Source organism: Spermophilus citellus, assembly GCF_964194105.1.
Source record: "Spermophilus citellus genome assembly, chromosome: 12".
NCBI lineage: Eukaryota > Metazoa > Chordata > Mammalia > Rodentia > Sciuridae > Spermophilus > Spermophilus citellus.
Window position 1 is genome coordinate 86,621,204 of NC_138198.1, and position 19,415 is coordinate 86,640,618.

Here is a 19,415-nt window from a genome sequence, read left to right on the forward strand (position 1 = left end):
GATCCTGCAAATTGTACATGTGGAAAAATGAGAATTCATACCCTATTTGAATCAAATGTATGATATGTCAAAATCATTGTATTGTCTTGAGCAACTAATAAAAAAAGATTCTCCAGAAAAATGATTTTCACTTAAAATTCTATTATTAGCTACCAAATTCTTCCGAAGTCTCAATCAAGGGTTTATGTAGAACAAACATTTTCAGATAAATTCTTGAAAAAATTTACCTCCCTAAATCCATAGGAGGACCTAATAAAGCAAGGGAGGAAGACCAGAGGAAGAAATGGGGGTACAAAAAACAGTAGGTCCAAAACAGGAATAAGAAGAGAAATATTTTTTTGGTTGGTAATGAAAGGATGACTGGCCACTGCAAACAGGCTTGTGGGGAGTAGGAGCGGCAAATATGTCAAACTGCAGCAGGAGCAGGACAGAGGATTGGCAGAGACTTTTTAGAAGGTAAAATTGGTAGATGTGTTGTTTGAACATCTAGATAGCATAGTTAGACAAAGATGAAGAGTGAGTGGCATGTATATACAATGGAATATTACTCAGCAATGAAAGAGAATAAAATCATGGCATTTGGAATTATAAGAAGATAATGCTAAGTGAAGTGAGCCAATCCCAAAAAACCAAATGCTGAATGAATGATTTCTTTGATATAAGGTGGCTGATTCATAGTCGGGCAGGGAGAGAGAGCATGCAAAGATTAGACAAATTCTAAATAGGGCAGAGGGGTTGGGGGGAAGGGAGGGAGTATGGGGTTATTAACGACGGTGGAATGTGATGATCATTATTATCCAAAGTACAGGTATGAAGACACAAATTGGTGTGAATATACCGTGTATACAACCAGGGATATGAAAAATTGTGCTCAATATGTGTAATAAGAATTGTAACGCATTCTGTTGTTCTATATAAATTTAAAAAAAGAGTTTGCTTGAGTCTGTGATAAGGACTTAGAACCTTGAGCAAACAGAAGAGCAAGACACTTCTAGCTTTAGGAAGAGTATTTCTACTTTTGTAGGAAAGGAAAAAAAAAATTAGGTGAACTTAGGTGCAAGATGCTAAAATGCAGTAACTATTCCTACAGATTCCAAGACCTGGCAAAATCTGTCTTTCAAGAATTGGAATGAAAGGGCAGACTGAAGGGATGCTGAGCAAAGAAAGTGGTAAGCACTTAGAGAAATCTAAAATATTTACTATTTATAAAAACAATAGACTCTAATTCATGTGAAAAAAGCAATAGTAAAAGTCAGGATAGGAGTGATCAAAATGAAAGCATTCCAGTATTTATTATTTGGGAAGAAGGCATATGAGAAGTTCTGTAAAAGGAAAGAAAGAAAAAAAAAGAGTTATTGGAAAAGTTGAGTAGAAATAAAAAATGAAAACAGAAATGAGCTCAAATAGATTTGTAATCGCAATAAAACTGAAAAGGCAAAAACTCTTTGGCTAATAAATAAATAAATATTAGAATGGATTTTTTTCAAAATCCAACCAGATATAATGTATAAGAGATAATCTTAAACCACAAAGACAGACTTCAAAGTAAACAGAGAATGTATTAATATTAACCAAGGAATTACAAATCACTGGCAAGTTGGTGTACCCTACTTTACTGTATAATCATTGCCACTGCATAATTATCACACCCCTTTTCAGCCTCCAGATCGATTTATAACCTTAATAATTGTCACTTTGTATAATTCGGTTCCTCATGTCACTTCAAAAGTAACAGAGCAACAACGTATTCAACAGTGGCATCTGGATGCTCATTTGTCCTCTCAACACACTGTGAGCCATGAGCCTAGGATTCTCTGCACACATGTACCATCAGTGTATTTCCAAAAGCCAACTTGCAAGGTCTGTCCAGAGGCTGCAGTACTAAGGGTAAACTCATCCTATGTGAATGGTGCTGGGGGTGGTGCATCAGACAATAAAACAATAGCAGTGGTGAATCTTCCATTACAGAAGATTCAATGTTATAAGTCAATACTTTCCAACACTGTAGTAAATTTTTTCAAATGTAATATTTTGACTATTATGCATAAATCAATAAGAACTAATGTGTTAACTTTTCTTTTTAGATCAGAAAATGTTTGTTAAACTTTCACAAAGAAATTTTATGCATTGATTTGGACTATGCAATTTTAACATATATTAACAAGTATTCCATGCATCCTATTCTTGCATTGAAGACAGCTTAGTAACAAATGAATTTCTAAGTAATATCAGTGCATTTTTTATAAAAAGCTTCACATAATCATCACACCCCTCTTTCTTACAAAAAAATATTAGCATAAAATCTGTAAAAATTATGTGGTGAAATATGGTAGCTATACCACAGTCAGACAAAGCAGAAGTTAAAATTCAATGCTATACACAGATAGAGTGACTACACTTCAATAAAATATAAAATTCACTAGAACTATATCACAGTCCTACATTTGTATGCACATAATAGCATGTCTTCAAAAACATAAGGCGAAAATGACAGAAAAATCAAAGAATATGGATAAATCTATCACTAAATGGATACTTTTCCTAAGTTGGCATATTTTTAAATCTCTCTCCTTCAGTAATTGATAGAACATTCAGTCCAAATCAGCAAGAATAAATTAGTTGAAAAATAAATTTTAAAATATTATGTAATGGACACATTCTATATATTATTTCCAATTTCTAGAAAATATCTGTTATTTTCAAACAATAAAAATCTAAACAAAAGAAGTCACATATATGAACAGTAGGAGTCTATTCTTATTAAAGGTCAAAGGCAGAAAAAATTAAACAAGATTTTGTTTGAGTTTTGTGCACATATGCAAAACAAATGAATCCTTAACATAAAATGTAAGTTGGCTACTTCTTGCAGGTGAGAATGAGAGCAGCCTGCAGAGGGTGTAGTACAGACAATATTGTTCCCTGAATCCTCCCTTCCTCGTCCTCCTGAACTCAGATGCAGGCCACTATTTCTGGTCCCTTTGCAATAAGGTGAAACATGAATAAAAGTCATACATACCACGGTGAGGCTTGGTCCCTACCAACATCTTACAAGTTCTTCACATTATCTTTCTATTCTCTTATCTGCACAGGAAACAGTGGAAGACTTCAAGGCACAGAAAGGCTGCAGAACTGTTAAGTGAAAGTTACATGGATCCCTGAAATCTTCCTGGAAGAGAATGTTTCCACTGATCGGCATCAGATTGTGACTTGAGTGGAAATAAATCTTCACTGTATGAAACAGTCGAGATGCTGTGTTGATCTCAGTGGTTACTCCCTCTTGACAAAAGCAGGACACTTTGATGACATGGGACACATTCTTTCTCTTTATATTCAGAGCAGGCACACCCTAAGAGTTTATTTTTTATTATTTTTAGAATTATCAATTTATGTAATTTCTGTATTTTATACAATATTTAATGCAAATAAATTAGTGACTAGAACTCTGAAATATCTGGTAACAGTGAAGTAAAGCCTTTTTTATTTCACTTTTTTTCTTTGAAATAATGTAATAAAAATACTAAGTATACAAAATAGGAAAAGAACTTCATTTTTTTTTTAGTTGATGGTGGACCTTTATTTTACTTATTTATATGTGGTGCTGAGAATTAAACCCAGTGCCTCACACATGCTAGGCAAGTGCTCTTCCACTGAGCTACAGCCCCAGCCCAAGAACTTCATTTTTAATCAAATAAGAAAAGGACAAGAACTAACTAATAACTGCAAAGAATACCTGCTGAATTCTGTAAAATCTGGAGGGAAACAAGAGAAAGGTAAGAATTAATAAAACCACTCTCAAACCTGGAGCTGGATAGATTTTCATAAGAACAATATAGTCTCAAAAGTCTGTCCAGAAAAATTTACGTTGGAACAGTGAGATCTGGGGCATAAATAGGCTATGTGGGAAGTGTATGTTTCCCTGTTGAAACTCAGAATGGCTGGGGACATGGGGCTGAAGAAAATAACACAGTCACTTACCACTTTTATTAGCTATGGAATGGTTTGCATGCTGAAGCTACTGTGGGAGAAAAGGAACGGAAAGTTGTGACCACCAAATCACAACACAGACTTACAAGCTTCTGAATGTTCCAACTTGAAGGCAAATGAAATGATTTTGGTGAGACAGAATATTCTGGACAAGACCCGTACCAGACCTGTAGACAGCCCAGTACACCACCTTTTGACATTTCACCTTGTTGGTCTCCTTCAAGAATGGAAAACTATCAGAAAAAGGTTTATGGACCAGAGACAAGGGGAAAGGGTGGAGGTAGGGGAGATGTGGATTAGGCACAAAAAATCAGGAAGAATAGTCCATAATGAGTTCTTCTAGGATGAACTTCTTATTAATGAAATCAGCTCTCTACAACATAAACCCAAATAACACAGAAAGAAAAACAGTCCTGAAAAGACTGATTTTTGAGCACTGCTTTCATTTAAATATGAAATACAACATAATAATAAAAATTAAAAACCAAAATCTAAAACAAGAAAGGGGAATGGAAGGATACTACATTTGATTTTATTAACATATAGTGAAACTGGCTTTGGTGGGAGAAGTGTACAATTCCACCAAGTGTTATAAATGTATTAGATTCATTAAGAGAACACAGCTGTGCTAGATTTTATTTTATTAATGCTTTTTATTCTACTAGTGCTTTTTCTAAGTGACTAAGTAGACACCACAAAGACCCCAGTTAATCAATGACTCCAATATATAATGATAAGAGGACTTCTCAGGTAAAGATTAGGTATTTATTTCTGATAATTATGAGTCTGACTATAGTCTAGGTTACTGCTGGTGACAAGATTCACAGTTCTACTTTGCAATTTCTTCTGCAGTTGCAAGGTTTTAATACACGTACAGATAGAACAACGACATTTGTCCTTTCTAAGACTTTAGGTACAATGACCTATTAAATATCATGAGTGAAAAATGGGTACTTACTTGGTCTGGAAATCTGCATTGTTTGCAGGGAATTCAAATATACTCATAACATCCAGAATTACTCCCAAGGCACAATCTTTTACATGGATTTATGATCAAAAGTTTCCATTTGTGCAAAGTCTTATTATCATATGTGTATATGCAATAAACTTAGAGTACAAATAGCTTCCAGCCAATAATTACCTACACAAATTGTTTGCATAGCTGCTCTATTTTAATGCCAAATTTTGTATGGAAGTCCACCTTTCCTATTGCTATAAATTCAAACTTTTCAGTTGTTATTCATGGTGTTGGAACTTTTTGAAAAAAATATGAAATAAAAATATATTAAAAGTTTAATAAGATCACTAAATTCAATTCCATACAATTCTCTCAGGTCTTAAAACTCTCTCAGTAGCACTGTGGGTATCCTGGTACCCTTTGTTTCACCACTATTACAAACATGAGAGGCTGGGAATGGCAGAGGGTGATGGTGTCTGAGCAAAGCTATTATTACCTTTATTTGAAGATAATCAGAACTTTCTAAAGATAGCTCCTTCCCCATAACAATTTTTAGTATTTTCCCCTTATTAAAACAATACCTAGTTCAAATAAATTACTGATATTTGTGTTAATACAAGCTGCAAATGAAATACGTGTGTGTGTGTGTGTGTGTGTGTGTGCATTTTTTTTTCAAGGAGAACCTACTATAATGAAATTTTGGACAATATAGGTTGTCAGTATCAAGAGACCATTTTTTTCCAGATTTTTCAAAAATTCCAATCCTTCTAATAAGGGGCACCATTTGTTTTCAGAAATTCAAATCTTTTTGTTATTATGTGTAATTTTTAAAAATTTTGTGACAGAGTCTCGCTAAGTTGCTTAGAGCCTCACAAAGTTGCTGAGGCTGGCCTCCAACTTTCAATCCTCCTCCTGTCTCAGACTTCCAAGTTCTGGGATTACAGGCATGCACCACTGCACCTGGCTATAGGTTCTTTTGTTAATATCATATATCAAAAAATACCTCTCCACTTCCTGTGGTTACATGAAAATACATACCCTGTAGAACCCTAAACATTATCTTAGCACAAGGCAAAGTATTTCTGTAGGAACCTGAGTAGGAATGTGATATCATATGTTTAATAGTAGAAGGTATATTTTAAATAAATATTTTGAAGTTGAAATCTTTCTGAAGAAATAAATTTTTATTTATAAATTTTGTAAGAATTTTTACTCAACCTCATTTACTTTGTGCCTCACATAGTACTGATCCTCAATAACTATGTTTTTAACTAAAGGGAAAGTTTGTTTTTTGATATTTGTAAATGTATGCTGTTGGACCTTAAGTATGGTTTTCTAATACAGAAGCACTTACAGTGCTTGCTGCACTTCCTGACAATGTGCAGTTGAGAATCCCGCTGCATCTTAAATCTTCCTGGGATCTAGTCTACAATGCACATTGCATTCTGCTAGGTTGTACAGATTTTAGTAGCAGTCATCAGTAAATTTAGACTTATTTTTGTGGGCAAGCACCAATGTTTAGGAACAATATGGCAGAAGAAAATGATATATTCCCATATTTTTAATACTATCATCTTAAACTTTAACCCCTATATTGCCTGCAACATATACTTTTACAGATAGCTTTTTCTTAAGTGTCTAAATATAAGTTATAGAATTATTATGGCATGCTGAAGAAAGATATTTAGCTAGTTTAGAGGATACTAATTGGCTAAAAAAACCTTTTGAACATGTCAGCTCATTTCAATATATAAAAATTATCTCATCATTTGGACAGTTGGCTCAAAATCATAGAATATTTTCAACTTTTTATTTTAAAAAATTGTCTAGCATACCGAGAAGATCCACAATAATATAATGAATAGTCTACAAACGGAATTAAACAATTGTTGACATTCATCATATCTGTTTATCACTCACACTTTAAAAAGATTTTTGCTGAAGCGTGGGAAAGTAAGTTGCAGTGCTCATGAAATTTCATCCCTAAATACTTTTAAGTATACCCTCTCCCAAATACATAATCTCCTATATAACTCCAGTATGATTATCACACGTTAAGGAAATTTAACATGAATATTACATTCACATCACGTCTTTGCTCTATAGACCATTACTCCTGTTGTCCCATTACTAATATCCTTTATAACTCCCTCTTATCCAGAATCCAATCAAGAAGAATGTGTTGCTATTAGTTGCCGGGTCTCCAAGTCTTCTTTAGTCCTGCACAATTGTCCAGACTCTTATTTTTAAAATAACATTAACATTTCTGACGTGTCCTGGTTGGTTGTATTGATGAACATTCACCAAGTTGAATTTGTCTGATTATTTTTTTTTGTAATTTGGTTCTAAACTTTTTTTGACAGAATATTGAAGAAGCAAGTGCATCCTTTTCCATGTACCATACCAAAGGCACATGATTTCAGATTTGTGATGTCAAGTCTGATCATTTGGTTTATTTGGTGTCTTGGCTTCTTATAAAGGTATTTTCCCCCTTATAATTAAAAAAATGATTTGTGTGACTATCCTTTCCCCAGCAACCATTCACCCAATATTGGAACATCTTTTGATTCTTCTTGCAATTGGTGGTTGCAAACATAGTGTTATCATTCCATCGTTTCTTCCACTTATCAGCTTGTAAGCCTCAGTGAAGCAGAGCTTTCTTCCTATCTACTCTATCTGCACATATACACACCACTGGCTGGTGGATTTTTTTCTTATTTAATGTGCTCTAATCCGTTACATATGTCATTACTTTTTATGTTCACAAGATCTCAAATTTGGCCATCAGGAGTCCCTCAAACCTGTATCTTATGTCCCTCTGATATGTCCCCATCAATTTTTGAGCAATTCCTTGATTTCTGGCACCAGATATTCTAGAATTATCAGAGTCCCCTAAAATAGTTCAAGCAGGAAAGTCTTAAATTAGAAGGAAGCCAACCCAGCTCAATGTTATTGTGGCAATTTGAATGTAGGCACAAATATTAGCATAGCTCATAAAACATAGTAAGGATCTGTCAATCTATAGATCTCTTCCTTAACAATTTCTGTCCTAGTGTGAAGGCTTTGTGTAATTCTTAAACGTGTGAACCTTTAAATTATAATATACTTTTACATTATTCTTTCAACTTCACATATTTATTCTTATTTTAATTTTTGTTCTCCTTAATCTCCTTTATCTTCATATGGGAGCCATGTGAATAGTAAGTCAGAGGATTTGTTTTTCTCTTTTCTCCAACATGGGCACAGCTTAAACTACTGCTTCATGCTGAAATGTGTACACACAGAACAGCATAAACCCCCCTCAAAGTAAAACCTTTTTAAAACTCCTGAAATTATCAAAAATTTCACGTGCAACAGGAAATAGTAAAAATGCATGCCTAGGAATTTGTTTTGGAGGAGAGTAATAAACAGACCAGCCTCATTTTCTAAGTAAATGTAGTATTATTTAAGTCACCTCTGAACTGTTCAGAGGAAAGAGAGAAGAGGAGCATGATATTTGGGGAGGTCATGAAGAAAAAAGTGAGGCCTTATAGCTGGCATTCATTATTTATTTTTCATTAGAATATGAATGTGTGCAGTATATATGTATGCATGTAGAGAGATAAAGAAAAACAAGTTCATCCAACATTTATTGAAGAGCTATTCCACTCTGTCCTTGAGGCAGGCATTTGGGCATTTGCTAGGAATACAAGGACCATCAAAATTAGATAGGTCCCTAAGTGGTTAATTAAATAATCACACAAATAAAATGTGATTTTACAACTTTTCTAAGTGTAGTGAAGGATATGGACACATAAATATGTACAAATTTTCATGCATGCAAATATATATGTATGTGTATGTAGATTATAAGAACATTTGATTCAGTCTAGTAGAGAAAGGATGGATTATGTGGGGAACTGACATTTTAGTTATTTTAAAAGTGTTAACAAAGAATGAATCAGGCAGTGTCTGGGTATGGTGGTCTGGGACTGTGAGGATGGGAGAGAGCCTGGTAGGCAGGGCAAATGGAAGTCAGCCAGGCTTCCTAGGCAGAGGGAGAAGGGGAGCAGCAAGGAGATGAGACTGGGGAAGGCTGACCTCTCTGGGCTTTGCACAAGAACCAGGTTCCTAGTTTTAGACACTACCTTGAACAGAGAAGTGGTGTGTGCAGTCAGAGGGGTCATAAGGATTATATGTGCATTGTGACAAGGCTCCTCTGGCACCCTCTGGAGGGTGGATGTGGATGTAGAGGGGAAGCAATGCCAAATGAGTTAAGATCCCCTGCAGTTACCTACCCAAAGGAAGCTGAAAGTGTAGACTTGGGCAATGGCAGAAGCATGTTTGTCCTGTACTTTGGAGGCACAAGTGAAGGACTTGTGGAAGACCTTTGGGGTTGAAGGAAAGGGACTGTCGAGAATCAAACTTAGATTGGGCTCTGGGAAACCTGGAGGTACTCTAGTACCATGGGCAGAGGTGCCAAGTTGGATTTATACACAGTTCCCTTGATGTTTCATTGAGACAGACAAGAAGAGATAGCGAATACCTAAATGGGAATTTAGAGGGCTTTTCTGAGCTGTAATTAATTTTTTGGAATGTTCTACATTAAATTTCAAGCAGTTCTTACTGGGTATGTAACAGTGGTTCACTTTGCCTTTTGAAGATAGCCCTTGCTGCTAGTTTAAAAGGGAACTGCTGTTTTCTCTTCCTCTTCTCCCTCTCCCCCTCCATAACCTGGGGGTGGGGAACAACACTACCTTTTCCCATCAGAGGTCAAGTTATCTCTCCTTGAACAAACACTTACCACAGGAAGAGATCTCACCAGAAGATCTGGGAAGTGACTATCTCCCAAATTAACAAGCGTATTTCAACACACCATCAGGGGACACCTGAAATGGAGCCTTTGAAGAGCTTTTTTAAAAGCCTCTCTTCTCCCTTATGGGCAGAACCACAGCCTTTGGGACCGGAGTCCCCTGTTCTTCTCCTTTTTTCTTTTTCTCAAAACCGTTTCCTTTTTCTCAAAACTGTTTCCTCATTATTAAATTGGCATGAATTGGCACCAGGGAAAAGGACTGAGCTTTTGGTAACAGGTAGCACTTGATGTCTGTGTGGTTAGAAAACCTTGGTACTTGGGAATTGACTGATTTGCAAATTCATTTCTATTCTACACAGTTATAATTCCCTGATATGTAAAATCTGAAAAAAGAAAGACAGACTTTGTTAGGGCATGTATATATCCATAGGCTCAAGTTACAAAAGTGTTCGTGGTAGTACAGGATTAGAATTTAAACTATTTAACCATTAGTACAATTTACGCTCCCACTACAAATAACCAGAAAGATAGTAGCAGTGCATGCAACTGAATGCTGGCCCTGTCAGAGCAAAGGAAACTTACTCTCTGAAAAAAAAAAAAGTTCTGATTGATAACAAAGTGCCAATGTTAGAAGATAAACAGGTATTGGTAGATATTGTTTTTTAGTCCCAAAATGTCACTAGCACCTTAGCATTTTTTAATAATTGAGAAATTGATTTTTTGAGGAGAAATAAATTATTTTCCTTTTAACTTCCTGTTCACAGAATTCTGTGGGAAAAAATACTTAATGATGTTTCTAACAAATATTGCCTGTGTTTTAATTTTGAAATTTATTTTTAAGCACATAATCAATACCATAGTCTTTGCCTTAATCCTCACAGACAATATTTACTTAAAGTAGGCTGTCACAGTTTTAATTCCCTGTGTGATTAAAAAAGAGAGAATGCGAGAGAGCACAATAGAAATGACTACACAACCAAGTGGAATTTGGGGCTTTTTTTTCCTGAAACTGATGGGAAAATATTATATCTTTGTTTGAATTGACAGAGTTGTTCCCATCTTTATACAGAACCAATAGAAACTTCAGAAATTTTTATTGTCACCTGAACTGGTTGGTGTATTTCTTCTTTTTGTTATCTTGGTTCTTTAGAGTTTTGATTTCAGGTGAATGTAGTACCAAAGTTCTGCAGTAAAAGGAGTCTCTGAGGCCAGAATGTGCCATACATGTTTATTCTAACAAACAAGGTTTTCTCATGTATCACAGTTAACAGTACAAAGAGGAAGGAGGGCTTTTGCTTTCTTAATCTTTGCCTCTATTCCATACATGAATAAAAAGCAGAACAAGAAACAGCAGATAGTCTAGTAAAATTTCATTGCCTCTATAGATCTCTGTGGTGCTCAAATGAAAGCAGCTCCTTATTCTCCTTATCACCTCCACAATCCAACAACCTCAATTTCATCTTCTCTCAATTCCCTTTGCACCGCTACAGCTACACTCGTATTAGAAATTGTAACAAAAGTAAAAGGAATAAAGTTAGGGGTCAGCCTGAGGTTGAATGTTGGGCCATTCAATTGACCAAAAAGCTTCTAGGAAGGATGAACCACAGATGGCAAAACAATCATAGAGCAAATTGTGCTCTATACAATTGCTGCATCTCCTTTGCAGGAAAAGCTGCTTTGCTTCTCCTGATTTGGGTGAAATGTGGCCTTTCTATGTCCAGAATCCAGGGTCGGTGTCAAAGCAATTGCTTATTCACATACACACTGCAGCCATACTATGACTTCAAAGCTTCTTTCTTCTTTAAAAAGAATAAGATGAACAATGTTCTAAAAGACACATAAAACTGAGTCTGAGTAGGAAAATAATCTCATTTTTAAAGAAATTCTACAGTTTGGTAAGTTCAAGATATTTGCTATAGCAAATACTAAAATGATGTTTCACTTTACCTCTTCATTCTCAAGAGCAGGTCTTGCACCATGGCCTGATAGAACACTGAAAGAAAATTCAGGTTTAACTTTCAGGCTTCTCTGTGCTTCTGAGATCCTTTTTACTCCTCTATATGGTATATACAGGTTATCTTCCGAGCTCTCTAATTTCTCTCTCTCTCTCTCTCTCTCTCTCTCTGCACATTCTGGTCTCTTTTATTTATTTATTTTTATTTTTTACAACTTTTATTGATTTTATTATTTTAAATACACAACAGCGGAATGGATTACAATTCTTATTACACATATAGAGCACAATTTTTCATATCTTTGTATATAAAGTATGTTCACGCCCATTCATTTCTCTACAAATACTATATATTTTGCAAAGAATATATGTTGGCATGCCTTTAGCATGTAAACAGTACACAGATTAAATACCTCTAAAATAGACAACAAAATTCACTATACCCCTGACTCCAATATGCCAGCACAGGCACATTTATTTCAAATGATATAATAGAATGCTAATTCAACAGTTTGAGTTGGTAATAAATTTTAGCCTCTGCTATAAACACATTTCACAGCACGACATATTATGTGTAACTTGTTTGCATAAGCATGTTTGAGGGCATTAAAAATACAAACTTTTAGTAACATCTTTCCTATATTTTTCTGTGCCTAAAATGATCAACATATGTAATACATACATATATACATAAACATGCATATATGTGTGAATTATGAATGCATTCTCTCTCTACATATAAACTTTGTATGTAATGGCGCACATGTGTGTATGTGTGTGTGTGTGTGTGTGTGTGTGTGTGTGTGTATAGCACATTCTAGCCATAGATACACCTTTTACTGTAGAACTTCAGTACTACCCTCACCTGAAGGCTTATTTTATATATGTAAAAGTTTCAATTTCTGGAGCTCCATATTGAAGCAAGATTAAGGCCTGGAAGAACTGAGATATTAATTTGCTTGTATATTAGTTTGTCACCACTCATATTTACCCACAAAAGATAGATTCCTAAGGGAAATAAGGACAAGAAGAAGTGAGTTTTTACAAAGGTGACAATGACAGAAAAAAGCTCAGAACATGATCTTGAGTTTGAGGACAGACTTTAGTCTGTGGTTTTCCATTGAGGCAGGAGACCAGTGGGCAAAGGGGTTGACCCCACTTAAAGGAAATGTGGACAGACGAGTAGTGGCAAGAAAAATAATCTCCACCTACATAAAAATCTTGTTTCTTTAGCTTGATGGCTCTCATTAGAGCTGGCATTATCCCTTGGGAATATTTCAGGAAGGGTTGTATCCACTCAAGAGTTATTAAAATTACTGGAGGCAGGTGGTGGGGTGAACTCTGGCTTTTGGTGGGGGACACTTAATGATGGATCTTTGCAAATATTTCATATAATATCACACATCCCAATGAACTAAAGTTGTTGGGAGTATCAACCTGTAGAATCTGGTACACAATCATAATTAAAGATTTTGTAAGAACTTCCACCCAAAGTCCAGCAATTTATAATAAGGTTGCTCTGATGAATAATTGAATCATTTTGTATATTCCATTTCTTAACTCAAGAATTGATAGACTGTTATATTAATAGAAAATAAGAAAGAAAATATCAGTACAAGTCAATAATTTTTATTTCAGAAATATTTTGTTTATTATTTATGATATGGCAGGTAAAATGTTGAGTTCCTTGAAATTGAGCACACATTAATATGTAAAACATGGAAATTCCCCATGAAGTCATTTTGGAATTTTGGTGGAAGTTTATTAATAATATCCACTCTCTTACTGGCAAAATATACTTCTGTGCTTTCTCTATTCTGACAGTCTAGAATTTGACTTGGTAAATTTTCCCTAGACAATTACCATTATGTTCTCCTTACTGTTATCATATACAAAGAATCTGGTTTCTAATTCTCCTAACCCACCTTTAGTTTATCTTCATTCCTTCATTTTCCTGAACTTATTGCATGGACGTTTTCTGATGTTTTTATTTGTTTTAAATTCAAATTTATTGTTTACACACACACACACATAAACATATAAACACATACACATATGAACATATACACATATATAAGCTCTGTATTTTGTGTTCTAATGAAGTCACCCCAAACAGTACAGAGAAATTCATATTATTACAAATTACTTTAACTTTATTGTTCCTTTTAATTACAGATATATTCAGCAATTATTCTAATTATGAATTACATTTGAGGGAATTAAAGAAGGTAGCACAAAATATTTGTTATTAAAACAAAGGAAAAGCTGGTGCAGTGGTGCATGCCTGTAATCCCAGACACTCAGGAGGCTGAGGCAGGAAGATTGTGAGTTTAAAGCCAGCCTCAGCAACAGTGAGGCACTAAGCAATTCAGTGAGACCCTGTCTCTAATAAAATACAAAAATAAAAAATAAAAAAGGCTGGGGATGTGGCTCAGTGGTTGAGTGTCCCTGAGTTCAATCCCTGGTATCAAATAATAATAATAATAATAACAGGACAGAACTTCTGAGGGTTGAGGACCACAGTCCATATCCCAGTGACTATTCAGTCTATGACAGAAGACAGCAAACCTCAGCCATCTGCAATTACCTCTGTACCATTGTACATCATGACTACTGTGTACTAGTTGATACTGTGATGGCCAGCAAGGGTTAACTCCATATCTGACTACCCAATTTACTACAGGGTAGCTGGGTCAGAGTGAGTCCATGAAATTTCTAGTTTGTGCCTCTAACTACCAGTGTGACCTTTAGCAGTCCATCATGATCACTGTGGGCCCTCATTGTTTCCTTAACTGTAAAAGAGCTCATTGGAATAAATTACTTTTAAGGTCCTTCCCAGCTCTGTAACAAGAAAAAAAAAAAAAGCTTAATTTTGATTCTAATACTGAGGTAGTGATCAGAAGAAACCAATTTCCTTAATAAAGGTCTATAAAATATAACCTGTGGGTCTCAATTTTTATGTTTCCAATCACAATACTTGTTTTAAAATATTCAGTCCCGTCCAATCTATAAAAATGCCATGCCTTATAAAAAATGAAAATGTTCCCTGAAAAGATAGAAAGGTATCCTTACCCTTTAAGCAATAAGAACACTGATAATGAGAACAGTCTTCATTCTGAGGGATCCATCTGCTTTTCTATTACCATTCTCTTTAATTCTATGAAAGTTAGAGTTTGGATATGATTCTTGAAATAAAAAAAAATGATCTTAACTGTTTTTCCAATGATATATTTTGGCAGGTCTAACCTTCGACACAAAAGTTTCCCAAATTCTGAGACTATGGAACCAACAAGTCACCACAATCCATATACTGCTAAGTGCTGATTACAAATAAGGCGTTTAACTGCAACTGCGGTGGTGTGAATCAGCTTCTTGTTCAAGTAACTATTTCATCCACAACCAATTTCGCCCTAGAGCTTTTGAAAAACACAATAGAAATCTGTTAAATTGGCAGTCTTGCTGAATTTCAACTATTTTATCTAACCAGGTCCACGGTAACAATAGATGCTTGAGAGCTTCCCTTTGATGAAATGTGTTTTTGATTTGAAGCATAGGTACAGAGATCAAATGGACCAAACCCCTTATTCAGATGGCTTCTTACTGCTGCTGCTTTTAGAAAGTGCATGATAAGGCTTAGGGATGTCACTTAACACCATACACAGATGCATGCTTCAGGAAAAAACCTCCAAAACTCTGTAGTAAGATGTTTAAATTAGTATGTTCCTATTTGGTTTTCAAATATTTCATATCAAAATAAGTATGGAAATTTATATGAAAATTAGTATGTTCCTATTTGGTTTTAAAACAATTTCTTAAAATGTTGATAACCTCTGCTACATGTGAAGTGGGATTGAAGTTCTCAAATTTTGACTAAAAAAAGAACCTTTATATTTTCAAGAGACCTGTGTAATTCTTCACACACATCCATTAAATAGATTCACAATAAACTCCTGATTATCTTTCTGTGAATTCTATGTATCTACTTCAAGGTCTTCCTACCAGGTTTTCTTTTTCCTGCAACCCAGCTAATTTTTCTGGGCAAGTTGCCCATCTGCCCCACCTCCTCAGAAATGAGTTTTGGTGTTTGAGGTATGTTAGCTCATTTAAAAATTAACCTAAACAAAACAAAATAATTAGAAAGGCAATTTGACCAAAATAACGATGAAAATCTTTTTTCAAACCAAACATGTAATATGTTCCAAAGACAAACACAAATGACTTTTTAAATAACCATCATTTTAGATTATCTTTGCCTCTATTTCTTTCATTAACATGAATAATTCAGAGTGCTTGCTACATACGGTGAAACTGTTTCCCCTTACTAATTCATTTTTAGTATACAGAAAAATAAGATGTAGCACATTTTTATCTAAGAACCAAAGGTTTAAATTAGACCATAGTTTTAAAGGCAACTTTATTTTCAACATTATCTATAGATTGGATTCATTCTTTTCAATGTTATACTGGTTCTAAGTTAGATAATGTTTATATTTTCAAGGCAGAAACAGTGTATTGCAAAGTCTTGTGTTGTCCTTGGTTTTTAATGTTCCTCAAGTACATATCAGTTATTTGCAAAGTATTTAACAAGCTCACCATTAACTTTGGGACACTGTGCCCAGAGTTGAGTTAAAAGATTAGTCCTAAGGTTCTGGCTGCATTGAAGGAACAACACACATTTATTATGCAAATTAATTTGAGGCTATAAAACATCCTAACATTGCAGTACTAGTTATAACAAACAGCACCAAATGGGGAATTATTCTTGGTTGGGGGGGCACCCCAAACCTCAAAGGTCTCTTTAATGATGACATGATCAGTGGCTTATTACATACTAATTCATCCAGACTTACAAACACAGACATAAAAAATACTTTCTAGATACACATTTCATCCATATATATAATATCCCATGCTATCCATACGTGCAAATAGGAGTGTGGGGAATAATTTGTATTTCTTAGGTATATTAATATGTAGACTGGAACATTGTTACTCATTTTGTAAATTTTTTCCCTGGAAGATGTTATGCTCATGTGGAAAGTGCACTAACTTTCTGAAGTTAAGGGTTTTAATCCACTGCTTTAGAATATCAAATGCTATGCTTGTGACCATGGAGGAAGGGAAAGAATGTCAAGAGGAGGAGCCTAAATCTGCACTAATTTTCAGCTTCTCTTGCTAACCAAAAGGTGGTGGTTGGGGAGCAATCAGATTTCTCTGGAGTATATTTCAGCCTTGGCAAAAATGCTTTAAAACTTTTTTGATTTCTTCTTTGGTTGAAAATAAAAGAAGAAAGGGTTATAAGAGGAGCTTATATGCTAAACACAACACTTGCCAAACTCAGATCAACATCAGATACCACCAGGTGAGGCTTCAGGATGTTCATGGAAATGTATGAAATGAGTATGTATGTAGTGATACCTGCGAAAATAAAATATTGCACTTTAAGTGAGTGGGAGAGAACAGATGGTTGGTAATGATTTAAAACATTTATGCATTTGGACTGTCACCAAGCCTCTGTATTACAAAATATGGTGTTTAGTTAGTACATACCAACATCTATATGCAAGGTGCTCATTTTCTGGAGGACGTTACTATAACAAAGGAAACAAAAACTACATGAAATAAGAAAATCCTTGTTTTCTCAAGGCATTCAATGTGTGCTATTTCTTATTTAGTATTTACTCAAAATGTTTTCCATGTGATGAGAAGATTTTAATTCTCCCTCAATTACCAATTATCAGTGCCCAGGTACTGTATTTTGTTTGAATGTATCAGATAGAATTCCAATTTTATTGTTAATCTGATTCACTTTGACTGAAGCTCTTAAAAACACTTTGAGCAATAACAAAATTTGGTAGTCAGGCTACTTTTGCCCATAGAAAACAATAACATTTTTCGTATCCTCAATTTGGTAGACTGGCATATGGTGTTACAATTATGTACTGGAATTGGCAGGTGGCAGGCCACTCAATCAGGGAGACAGATAAATATTAAATATGGTCACAGTATATTTTGATGCATTTGTGTGAGTCCAAAAGTCCACGTCTTTTAAACCAAGAGGTATAGTAACAGAAAACGAAAAAAAATGCATAGAGATAGATTAAAGTTTGGAGTGAAAGAGAAGAAAAATAAGCATTTGTTAACCATATTCTAAAGGGGGGGGGGGAGACCTGCCTAAAAGGAGTCCTGTTAGACATCCGCAGTGTCTTGATTTGGATCTGATAGCACAATGGGGCGGGGGAGTCACACAAACACACTCCATATTATTTACATGCCATTCCTTCCCAAATCCTGGGAATTATTCAGGCACAGTTTGCAAGTGGGAGGGAGTCGGGGGCGGACCTGCCGGGAGGGGAGGGAAGAGGGGCGGCAGCTCTAGACTTAGCACCTGTGAACTTAGTTGGAAATAACTCCTGACAGGCATCAAACATAACACCTTTTGGCCTTCCAACAGAAACATGCTGATAGGCAGGATGTTCAAACGGGGCAGAAGGGAGCGGGTAACCGTGAGAAAGTAACAGCAGCAGCAAGTGACAAAACCATCAAGCCATTCATCCCCTCTCCTCTTTCTCTCTGACCCGCTCCACGAGCCCACCTCAGAGCCCCCCTTTCAACCCCTCTGCTGAGGCCACGATGGAACCTGAGCTCCGTGTCCTCTCAACTTCCCTCCCACCTCGCCCGCAGCATCAGCAAGGTCGCGCGGAGTTTGGGATTGACGCAAAGGAGACACCGCGGCAGAGATGCTCCACTTTCTGTCAAACACTCTGGAGGACCAGGTCAACCGGCATCGGAAACTCAAGATGGTGCTTAATTGATGTCCCCTTTGGAACCTCTACAAGCCCCACGTGGGGGCTGGCAGTAAGAGTCCTGGAGATCAGGGTGCCCCACCGGGACCCAGGACTCCAGAACAGGTGGCTAACAAGTTCCTCCCCCAGCAGCCCCTCTCCAAGTCTTCGGACCCCACTTCATCTCCCGCCACCACCACCCCTACCCAGCTAATAAAGTGGGTGCAAGTGGGTTGAGACATTGGCGCGGGGAGAGAAAGGAAAGGGGGCATGCGGTGAAGTACCTGCAAAAGTGCGGATGCGCTTCCCGCCCACCCAGAGCCCGCTCCACCGCGGGTGCGAGGCGGCGCCCTGCAGCCTTGGCTCTCGGGTCCCCCAGTCCCCAGCCCCAGCGCGGTTACCTCGCGGGGAGTCCAGGGGAGCCGCCCGGCGCCGGCAGGTACTGCTTTTGCAGGAGCGGAGCTCGGGCAGAAAACTTCCCCGGGCTCCGGGGCAAACTCGTGGACGCCTGCCGGCCACGGGCCGTTAGGTGGCCGGGAGCGGAGCGCGGCGCCGGGAGTAGGGGCAGCGCAGAGCCGGGCGCCTGGCCTCCGCGGTCCGGCCGGGCTGGGGCTGCAGCGCCGCCTCCGCGCCCGCCGCCGACCGCGCCCCCGCCCGCCCCGCAGCTCCGCCTCCCGCTTTTCATCTCCCGCGCCGCCCGCTGCCCGCCCTGTGTGGCTTTTGCGCGGCCTTTGTCGTCCGCTGGTGACGGGTCCTCGGTTCCCCCGCCCGGGGTCCGTCCCATCGCTCAAGTGCCACCTCTCTGCCTGTCAAGGAAGAGCTTGCCTTCAGTGGCTTTCCTGGTTCACCTTCTGCTCTTCTCCCCCCTGCACTGTCTCACATCCCTTCCCAGGTTTTCCAGAAACGCAGTCCTGAAAGACAAGTCAGTAGGTTAGTTGGTTA

At 37.0% G+C, this 19,415-nt stretch overlaps 1 protein-coding gene across 1 annotated transcript in view; it reads right to left on the bottom strand.

The window, feature by feature from the left end:
• The window catches only part of CHST9 (carbohydrate sulfotransferase 9), a gene marked incomplete at its 3' end in the record, with an annotated part of 245,314 nt that extends 226,327 nt beyond the window's left edge, over positions 1 to 18,987 (bottom strand). Inside the window, exon 1 of the mRNA XM_081263424.1 lies at positions 18,875 to 18,987. The remainder of the gene's footprint in view (positions 1 to 18,874) is intronic.
• Between the last annotated feature and the right edge of the window lie 428 nt (positions 18,988 to 19,415).